We start from the raw sequence: 10,665 nt of genomic DNA, 5'->3' as shown, positions 1-10,665 counted from the left end.
AGCGAGGAGAGTCTGAGCGTCGTGGTTTTCACCATCACGAATACAATTCATGCCAACATCCCGTAATATAACTGCATATTTAGCAAGAATTCACATGATGAAAATATTTAGCTATAGCTTGATACACACATAATCTCCGATCAGAAGATTATAATGACGGCAATAGTCGAAGCCGTTACAGGCTAGTTTCAAGGAGTTTGTCTTCCTTTTTACTGATTATTTTCGGTTAAAGCATGATTTAAACAGATACAGCACATTCACATCGCATCGCTGTCGTCGCCAATAATGCATTCAAACAAATGCAGTGCTGCTTCATCTGTAACTGATTTTGAAATCTGTAAGAAATGCATCGGTCTGTAGATAAAATAACTGACGAAAATGTACTGTTATTTTCATCACAACAAAATTTGCACAGCAGAAAGCAGCAATTATAGGCTACCTTTTAATGCTGATAATGTTATTAGCTGAGTTTTGTAGGAAAAAAGTTTGCACACAATAGCCTAATCCCCTTTGAAACTCTTCTGTTATTTTATTTATTTTTATTTAATTTTTATAGGCTACGTTATGAACATAACATTTCAACTTCATCCACGGAGTGAAGGCGGAGCGGTGTTTCTGGTAACAGTAAGCGCGGAGCGGAGTGATTATTAAATGCTCAGAGCGCGGAGGGAAATTGTTGCTGCTCCACTCTCACATACTCTACTCTGCTGAGTGAGAGAGAGAGACGCACATGATCAGACCATCGCTGTAGACACGTGTTAGACAGTGTCTGCTATATTTACAACAATTGATATAAGAAATAAAAAATAAATACATAACCTAAACCAGCGGCATAACAGATGAAAAAAATATAGACTAGAAAAATATATTTACACTTGCTCTGTCCTCTGTCCATGACACTGACTCACTGCGGAGCTGCCAGTTTTAATCTGAACAGCTCTTAACGCCGAGTGAATGGTTATATGCATGATGGGCTGGTATTAAAAAAATAAATTAATAAATAAAATAAAGGTCTTTACAGCATTAAGGTAATAACATTAGCTACTGCTTTTTTAATCATCTTGTTTCAGTTATAAATTTGACTGGTAAATTATAAAGAATTATATTAAAACTTGCTTTGAACAATTTATTTGTCATTTGAATATTGATTTTTAAGTAGGGAGTCAAGAAAATCGATGTAAATTGGATTTTTTTTGTGAAAAAAATCTGGGATTTTTTTTAGGCTATCGCCCAGCCCTAATGCAACAGTTCTTTTGTTTGTTTTTTTTTTAGTCAAGGCAACTTCCTCTGAAATCAAGTTATAATTAATAAACTTTATTGCGCTATACAGTAGTCAACATTTGAAGTGGATCAAACCTTTCTTTAAAGTTGTTTTAAAACCAATATGTCCTAAAAACCTGTTCTGCAACTTTGATACCCTCATAAGACACTGTGCATATGAAAGAGCAAGAGATTCACACCTTTATCTCGACTCCCACAAGCTATACATAACTACCCCCCAACCCCCCTCCAGCTGAACTGAATTTGGTCTGTTTTTTTGGCTGCGAGGAACCGTGTGTTCTCATGTTACTGGGTTGAAACATGCCTGCACTCACAGCAGCCCTGCTCTTTTTATTCAATATTTTCCCGCAGCAGCCCATATTATTATTATTATTATTATTATTATTATTATTATTACTAGACCAAAATGATAACAAATTAACAATTGATAATTAATCATTATTTTTGAGAAAATTGTAGACGTTTGTAAACAGGAGACGCTTTGAGGCAGGAAGGCTTTAAGACTGACGGAGTCCTCCGCCACAGCTGCTCCCGAAGCTTCAACAGCAGCCACCGCCCACGGTTTGATTTTATAAAATCAGTTTGAGCGAATACAACTCATTGATCATGAGCCCAACACGTTTAGCAAAGGCGGGAAAACATTCAGTCTACCTGAAGAAAGACGTATTGCATTGAGCTAATGCTGTTAAATAGAGATTAAAAAAACTTGGGAGCCTCATTATATTGAAGTACAAATCCAAACACCAGATCAACCTACACTCTCTAAGTGTTCTTTCATTGAAAAGTATGCATTTTATTTATCTACAGGCTATGAGGGCTTGAAATAATAATTTTTAGTTGAAAACTTTAAGTGCCATTGTTTAAAAAAAAATGCATCATAGAAATGTTTCATAGACCTTCAGTTGTTATGCTTTAAAATCCAATCGACAAACATAGGCTTATATTATTATACATTACAAATATTTGGATCGTCCCTTATTTTCTTAAAGAGTAAATGCTTATTTTCTTCAAGAATAAACATTATAAATAAAGAATAAAAGAAAGAACCTCTATTAGCCCTTATTTTCCATTTCTGAAGTTAATTTGCAACTCTTATGATGATGTGACTCCCCTGACAGTGACACGTTCCTCAAAAAAAGAAAAAATAAATAAATAAAACCTTGTTAGAGCTATGTGAGCGATTAATAGATTTAAAAAAGAAAAAAAGAGTGTGTGCTTGGTTTCTGAAATGGAAAACGAATACAGCTCGAAAAAAACTGATACGATGAAAAAGTCATGATAACATATAATTAATTCATAGAAATAATTTAAGCAACTAAAACCTTTTTTTTAAATACCATATTCAACTTGAATTTCAATACTATTAAACTGACTTTAAAATCTCAAGGAGTTTATAAGTTGAAATGGTAAAATGTCACAGTGCATGATTCAAATAGCCTAAATGAACTTGTATCTTGTATAGTATCTAGAAGACCTTGATTGCATGTTAGCATAAAAAAACCATAATTTCTGACTAAATGTAAAAAATGAAGTGAAATATTATGAAGTTTCAATAACAATATACACTACTATACCATTCAAAAGCTTGATGTAAATAATATAAATGTACCAATAAATGTAACAGTAACAAATGTAAAAAAACTAAAAAAAAAAACTGAAAAAAATATTCTCAGCCCTTTTTAACATTAATAATAATAATGATAATAATAACAATACATGTTTTCTTTTTTTTGTAGAAAATAAGATTGTTACAAGGGATTCTGAAGGATCGTGTGACTGGAGTAATGATTTGCAAAAATTTCAGTTTGAAAGTCAGCTTTGATTTTATCCTAATAAACTGTTTTAACTTCACTCACAAGTGAAATATTAAATTATGTTGTGGGATAATTAAATATATTCTAAATAAACTACAAACATAAAATTATATACATTTATTTTGTCCTCACATTCTTTCTTGTAACTCATCCCTCTCAGTGACACAGCTGACTGAATTGCTCATTATGTGGGTCTTTGTCTTCTCAGGTGTGAATCACAATGATATTCATGATAGTTGACGCCCACTCGCATATGACTTTTACCAACAAAAAGTTTTTTAGAAAATTTAAATCAATATATTGTTTTCTGTAAGTGAGTAAACAAGATGATTTTCACATAATTTAGAAAGAAAAATTCTAGGCTACAAGCTCCAGTTCTCAAAATTTCCTGGGAACCAATGTTCTGTATGTGTTTTATTGCCTTATTCAAGTGATTTAACATTTTTAGTTTTTCACTAACCACGCATAACATTTTTTCTTCTCAAAAACACAATCATGTACATACATGCTGCTCACAGATTGTTATTATTATTATTATTATTATTATAGCCCAGCTTGTGCTAATTACAGTGAGATTAGACTTTAGCCATTTAGATATTTATAAGAAACTAAAAAAAGCAGAAATGTCAGGGCATGACAAAACTTCTCCAGTCCCCAAAAATACCCTTAGACTCCAGAGGGTTAAATAAAGGTTATGCTTATTTGGCGTGCTGTCTGGGGAGAGAGCTTCGAGCCCGGCAAGACTCCCGAGCCTGGGGCACCCCACCCCCTCGGAGTCCGGCCCAGCCCAAAGTGCTCCCCCGAGTGCTTCTACCTGAGCTGGGGTAGAAAGTTGGCTGAAGGTGCGAGATCGGGGTGGCGGAGGGATTCTGAAAGTCGAGAGATAACAAAGGTAGGATGTACTTGATTATTTATAGGTGTTTCCTCTTGAGCTGATTGGTAAACGGTGTAATCACTAATGATGAACTGGCCGTGTTAATTATCCGTGCACGCTCCTCCCGAAATTTGTTTATGAAACATCACTTCACAAGTTCACATTTACTTATAATTAAATAAAGGTTATGCGTATTTGGCGTGCTGTACGGGGAGAGAGCTCCGAGCCCGGCTAGACTCCCGAGCCCGGGGTTATGCGTATTTGGCGTGCTGTACGGGGAGAGAGCTCCGAGCCGTGGAGTGGGGTTTGAGCTCGGAGTCTGGCCAAGCCCAAAGTGCTCCCCAAAAAGCAATTAGAACAGGACAGCAGCCAGATAAGCACATTTACGACTCCCCAAAAAGCTGGGCTTAATGTTAGATGGGTGCTGGATGTCCTTTGGTATATAATTGTTGCGGCAGTGTCTAGGAAAAGAATTTGACTTCCGTGGAAGCGTCCACTTGAAAGAGAGAGATGACAACTCCTGCTGGAGATGCGATTATTGCAGCAATAGGGAAGATAGAAAAGGCTCCTGCGGGAGCGCCTACACTGCTGCGGCAATGGGGAAAATAACAGAAAAGGTTCCTGCAGGAGCAGACACTGCTGCGGCATCAGTGGAGAAAATATGGATAGAGGGCTCCTGCGGGAGCGGCTACTGCTGCGGCAGTAGGAAAAGGCAGGAAAGGCTCCTGCCAGAGCAGACACTGCTGCGGCAGTGAGGAAATACAGAAAGGATTCTACGGGAGCAGACACTGCTGCAGTAGTGAGGAATACGGAAAGGTTCCTGCAGGAGCAGTACTGCTGCGGCAGTGGGGATATATGGATAGAGGCTCCTGTGGGGAGCGGCAGTAGGGAAACATGGAAAAGTCTCCTGCGGGAGTGGGAACTGCTACAGCATCTGAAAAGAGAAAATAGCTTCTGCAGAAGCAAGCACTGCTGCAGCAGATTAAAATACAGACAAAGGCTCCTACTGGAGTGGGAACTGCTGCGGCAGTGGGAAAATAATGGAACCGCTCCTGCGGGAGCGGGGACTGCTGCGGCAGTGTGGAAATATGGAAGAGCTCCTGCGGAAGCAGATACTGCTGCAGCATCTGAAAAGAAAACTCCTGTGGGAACTGCTGTGGCATCTGAAAAGAGAAATTGGCTTCTGTGGAAGCGGCCGTTGCTGTGGCATCTGAAAAGAAAAAATAGCTTCTGCGGAAGCGAGCACTGCTGCAGATTCAAATAAAGATGAAGGCTCCTGCTGGAGCAGGAACTGCTGCGGCAGTAGGGAAAGACAGGAAAGGCTCCTGCGGGGGCGGATACTGCTGCGGCAGTGGGGAAATATGGAAGATCTCCTGCGGGAGCGGGCACTGCTGCGGCAGTGGGGAAATATGGAAGAGCTCCTGAGGGAGCAGTAACTGCTGCAACAGTGGGGAAATGGAGAAAAGCTCCTGCGGGAGAAGGAACTGCTGTGGCAGTGTGGGAATTAGGTAAGGTTCCTTCGGGAGCGGGAACTGTGTGGAAATTGGGTAAGGCTCCTGCCGGAGCTGCAGTGGGGAAAATGGAAAAGCTCCTGTGGAAGCGAGGACTGGGAAAAATATGGAAGAGCACCTGCAGGAGTGGGAACTTCTGCGGCAGTGTAGGAATTAGGCAAGGCTCCTGCGGGAGTGGGAACTGCTGCGACAGTGTGGGAATTGGGTGGGGCCCCTGCGGGAGCGGTGTGCTGCTGGTACAGCTAGAGTGGGGATGGGCCGTTATAGATGGATTAGGTGATGTTAAAGGGGGTTGGTTATGGTTGTTCAGGAGTTTGAGTGAACAGGGATGGACTGGCGTTAAAGGGGTTGGCTGATGAGGGTTCGGTGAGCTTCTGATATGGAATCGGTCTGACCGCACGTCAATCTTGAAGGCCTGATGTTCTGATGTTGCTGGCTATGGGGGGGTGGTTCAGGGCCTGCGTCAGGAGAGTTCAGAGGGATGGGTGGGGTGTGGGAGCAGAGAGGGATGGGGGAGCATGAGATGAGGAGGAAAGATAACTGCTGGAGCCACCTGCGGAGATGTGCTCACGTTTGCGGAGGCGTGCTCACGCTTGGGATGGCTCTGGGAGTGGAAGAAAGAGGGGAAAAGAGAGGGGAATGGCAGGCATCGATGGGCTGCGCCATTAGCGGAGGCATGCTCACACTTGGGACAGCTCTGGGAGTGAAAGAGAGAGGGGAAAAGAGAGGGGAATGGCGGGCATCGGGGTCTAAGCCAAGGGTGTTCGGGATGGGTAGGGCAGAACATAGAGAAGGAAGGGGAGCATGAGAGGAGGAGGAAAGATAGCTGCTGGGGCTGCCTGCAGAGATGTGCTCACACTTGCGGAGGCGTGCTCACGCTTGGGACGGCTCTGGAAGTGGAAGAAGAGGGGGGAAAGAGAGGGTGAATGGCGGGCATCGGGGCCTGTGCCATTAATGGAGGCAGCCTCACAATGGGGGTTAGACTGTGGGCTTGCAGGCCATAAGTAGGGGAGGGGATTGTTGGAAAAGGGGTGTGGATGGGTCTGCACCACTATCGGAGGTATGCTCAAGCTGGTTTCTGCTACGGGAGCTGGAGGGATGTGATAAGGATTGAAGGGTAAGTAGCAGCAGGAGGAAAGTCTGAGATGTGAGGGTCTGTGTTGCAAGCAGAAGCAGCTTTGCACTTGCTTCATGTGCTATAGGCCACAGGAAGGGAATCCTGAAGACCCTGTGTGCAGCCTGCACTGCTAGCGGAGGCAGCCTCACGCTAGCGTTTACTACAGGAGCTGGAGGCCGCTGAACAGAAAAATGGTAATTAGTAGCATGAGGGAGCGGAAGAGTTGTGGGCATGTGTACAAATGGAGGCAGCCTCACTTTTGCTTCAGCTGCTGTAGCTGTAGGCCGTGGGAAGGGGTTGGGGTGTGTGATGTCTTGAAGAACCTGTGTAGCCTGCTCTGCTAGCAGAGGCAACCTTATGCTAATGTCTGCTACGTGAGCTGGAGGACACTGAAAAAAAAAGGGGGTTAGAACTAACAGGATGGAAATACTGGGATGTGCGGGCCGGTGTTGCAAGTAGAAGCAGCTTCATGCTTGCTTTGGCTGCTGTAGTTGTTGTCTGTGGGAAAGTAGAAGGGTTAGTAACATTTGACTGGGCAAGCTAAAAATGCCTGGGGAGCCTACTGTGTTGCCGGCTTAGCAATTGGTTTGTCTGATTTGACAATTTCTCAAGCCTTGTCCACATTAATACGTTCCTGTTGAAAAGCATCTTTTCCTCTCGTTTTGGCCTTCCAGCCTTTTTAAACACTCTCCAGTGCGGATAAATTTGAGAATGCTGTTTCAACGATGTAGTATGGACTGTGGAAACAGAGGCTTTTGAAAAGGATGAAGCATGTTTAGTCTTGTAACACATTGTACCAATAGACATGTTTATAGCAGTAACGTTAATTTGCAGTTATGTGATATTCACTTTCACACTGTTTCTAAAGATATTTACTTTGTACTCTTTTCATATTACAGTCCTAAAAAGACAACAGAAAATTTAATCACAATTGCTGTCCTGCGGAAAACGCGAGGGCAGTTGCGTTTTTAGATCAATTCTGAGTGGTCGTGCCAGTAAATGGTGAAATATTTCCATAAATAAATTGATCCTGCCAGAAGACTTGCATGAAACTTATGTCTGTATCATCTCGGTGAGGTTTATACATGCACAGTAAGGCAAATGTAATGCCTTCAGACATTTCAGTGTGGATGACAACTCTGAAAATTTATTCAATTGCAACACACGGTCTGCGCCGCTAGTGGAGGCAGCCTCAAACTGGGCTGGAAAAGTCACATCATGAGCATTTTTTATTATTATTATTATTATTATTATTATTATTATAGGCACTTTGTTTACGGAAATGTGGGCGTTTACATGAGCGGGCATCTCACGTGGATATTTACATATGAAGGGCACGAGACGCACGTGGCTGGGATCAAATTAGAGATAATTAGAGTTTAGACGAGAAAGACTGAACATTGTTCATACGGATTACTTTGTCACAAAATATTTGTTTTCAATATGACTTCATTTAAAAGTAGACACTCCAAGCTTTCTATAGATATCTCATGTCTGTGTATTGAGTATTCGCTGAGTTTTAGTTCATTTTAGTGACTCATTTCAAACAGATAAGCACAATGTTTTGTTGATATTATGAGTGTACACAAATAAATGTAGACCCTTTACAGATTTAAATGCTGTATTACTCAAAATGCTCCATCATATTTGATTTGTACATATTAAAGTTTTTTTCTGCTGTTATCATTAAAATCTGCAAATGGGCCGCCGGCGGAACTGTCGACCCCAGGAGGTTAATATTTATGCCTTCTTCTGTCATAAAGTATTGTGTTTCTCTTCGCTAGCTACTGGTGGTGGTTTCATCGTTTTTCTACTACAGTAGGGATCCATGGCTATTAAGACTTCAATGGCTTAAAATAATGCAAATGATGTCTCTTACTGAAATATGTAGTAGAATACACATGAATGATTTATTTAAAAATTTTACATCGTTTTATACATATTTTAGACTATGGGGGGCACCATTATTCTGATGACATAAAATGGTTGCACTCAGTGAGCTACTGCCACTACCTGTTGCTATTTTTACCACAACACAACTCAGAATACACAATTGGGAAAATAAAATAATGTTATGATGACCACAACAACTGAAAGAGCTTGCAGGTGGAGAGGCTTAAACCAAATACCATACCGTCTATTTTTCCCAACAAGGAGTCTATACATCTCTGGAACTCAAGTTAAATCCATGCTGAGAAACTCCTCCAGTGGCCGCGGCATCATAAGTGTTGACATGTTTACATCCTAACAGGGTGGCACCTAATGTTCCCTTTCAAGGGAACTTCAAACTGCATCCCCTAGGGGTCACTATGGGGAACACCTCATCGTGACCCATGTCTGAAGCATACATTGAAAAAACACAGAGTTGGCCGGCTACAGCTTCTGACGTCACTACCGGCGTGACTATAAATAAGCGCCAGGAGAATACGTCATTCTCTTCTTCATCTTCATTGACTGGTTTGAAGCGTGCATCTGAGAAACGACCACGGTAAGAGCGATCTTTCTCTGTTTATCATGGCATCCACTAGCAAGGCATTTAGACAGTGTGTACATCTGTGTCGGCATTATTTGACACCTGATGACACACACAGTCTTTGTGTCTCTTGTTTGGGCAGCTTTTCGTTTGGTGTTTTGACACAAACTTCTCGTGGGGGCGGGCTTAACAGTGATCTACTCTGATTGGATAGTGAGCTTTTGATGGACAGGTGCTCTCTGACCGGGAAGTACAGACGCCACTCAGTGGCGCGCATATTGGAAAGCTCTCGCGGTGATTTGTATTACTAAATATGTAAATAATATTTGGCCTTCGATCGTTTCAGTCTGTAAAGATGAGCTCTTGTCCTTCAAGGCAGCTTGAAGTAAGCTTGTGTTACTGAATGACAATAATAACCTGCAACAAACTGCTGCACACTGTAACATGAAAAACTTGTATCGATGTTATTGGTTACTTCAGTAACACAAGCTTACTTCAAGCTGCCTTGAAGGACAAGCGGAGGAGGAAGATGATGCTTCTCCGTGTCTCTCCTGAGAGCTCATCTTTACAGACTGAGACGATCGAAGGTCAAATATTAGTCACATATTTAGTAATACAAGGCACGATGTATTGCATACAAATCACCGCGAGAGCTTTTTTTTTCTGTTTTTCTTTTTTTTTATTAATGCAGAGAACAAAACCATAACAAAAAGTATAAACATACATCACATAATATCAACCACAAAAAACCAAAAAAAAAAACCCAATAAGAATAAAATAGAACTAAAGCAAAAAGAGGGCCAAAATCTACACAAAAATTACACAAGGAGATCAAAGGCAGAGCAAATTCTAACAGTCCTTATAGCTTTCTTATTAGTAGATACTGAGATTACATTCAAATAGTTTTCCATTTCTTTTAGGAAAACAGAGAAGACCGGTTTACAGTTGGAGAATTTGCATTTGTGAATGTGAAATTTGTTTAGGAAATTTTTTTTTAATTAATAACAAAACTGATTTTCGTTTGTGGGGTCAGAGTCATAATACCCAAATATAATGTTTTTCATATGTACTGAGAAGCCTGGCAAAATCTTACTTGACAAACCCACCAATATCATCCCAAAGTTTCTGAGTGTAGTGACATGACCAAAATAAGTGTACAGTTTCTTCAGAACTCGAACAAAAAGAGCTTGTAAAATCAATGTCAATTTAAATCTTTGTATAAACTCCTTTACAGGGTAGAACCTGTGTATGAGCTTAAAATAAATTTCTTTCACTTTGTCTGTGAAAAAGAATTTTTGCGGTAGAGACCAAATTTAATCACCACAAGAGCTTTCCAATATGCACGCCACTGAGTGACGTCTGTACTTCCCTGTCAGAGAGCACCTGTCCATCAAAAGCACACTATCCAACAGTAGTAGATCACTCTTAAGCCCGTCCCCACGAGAAGTTTGTGTCAAAACACCAAACGAAAAACTGCAAAGCGTAATCTGTGGGAATGCATTCAGAATCCACGATTACCGAAAACGAATCTTTGAAAAACATTAACAAAGAATGAAACATATTTGAAGAGCCTGTTAAATTTGTGCGACTGAGTT

Source organism: Cyprinus carpio, chromosome B3 (genome assembly GCF_018340385.1).
Source record: "Cyprinus carpio isolate SPL01 chromosome B3, ASM1834038v1, whole genome shotgun sequence".
NCBI classification, from domain to species: domain Eukaryota; kingdom Metazoa; phylum Chordata; class Actinopteri; order Cypriniformes; family Cyprinidae; genus Cyprinus; species Cyprinus carpio.
Note: the sequence above shows the minus strand (reverse complement) of the source record.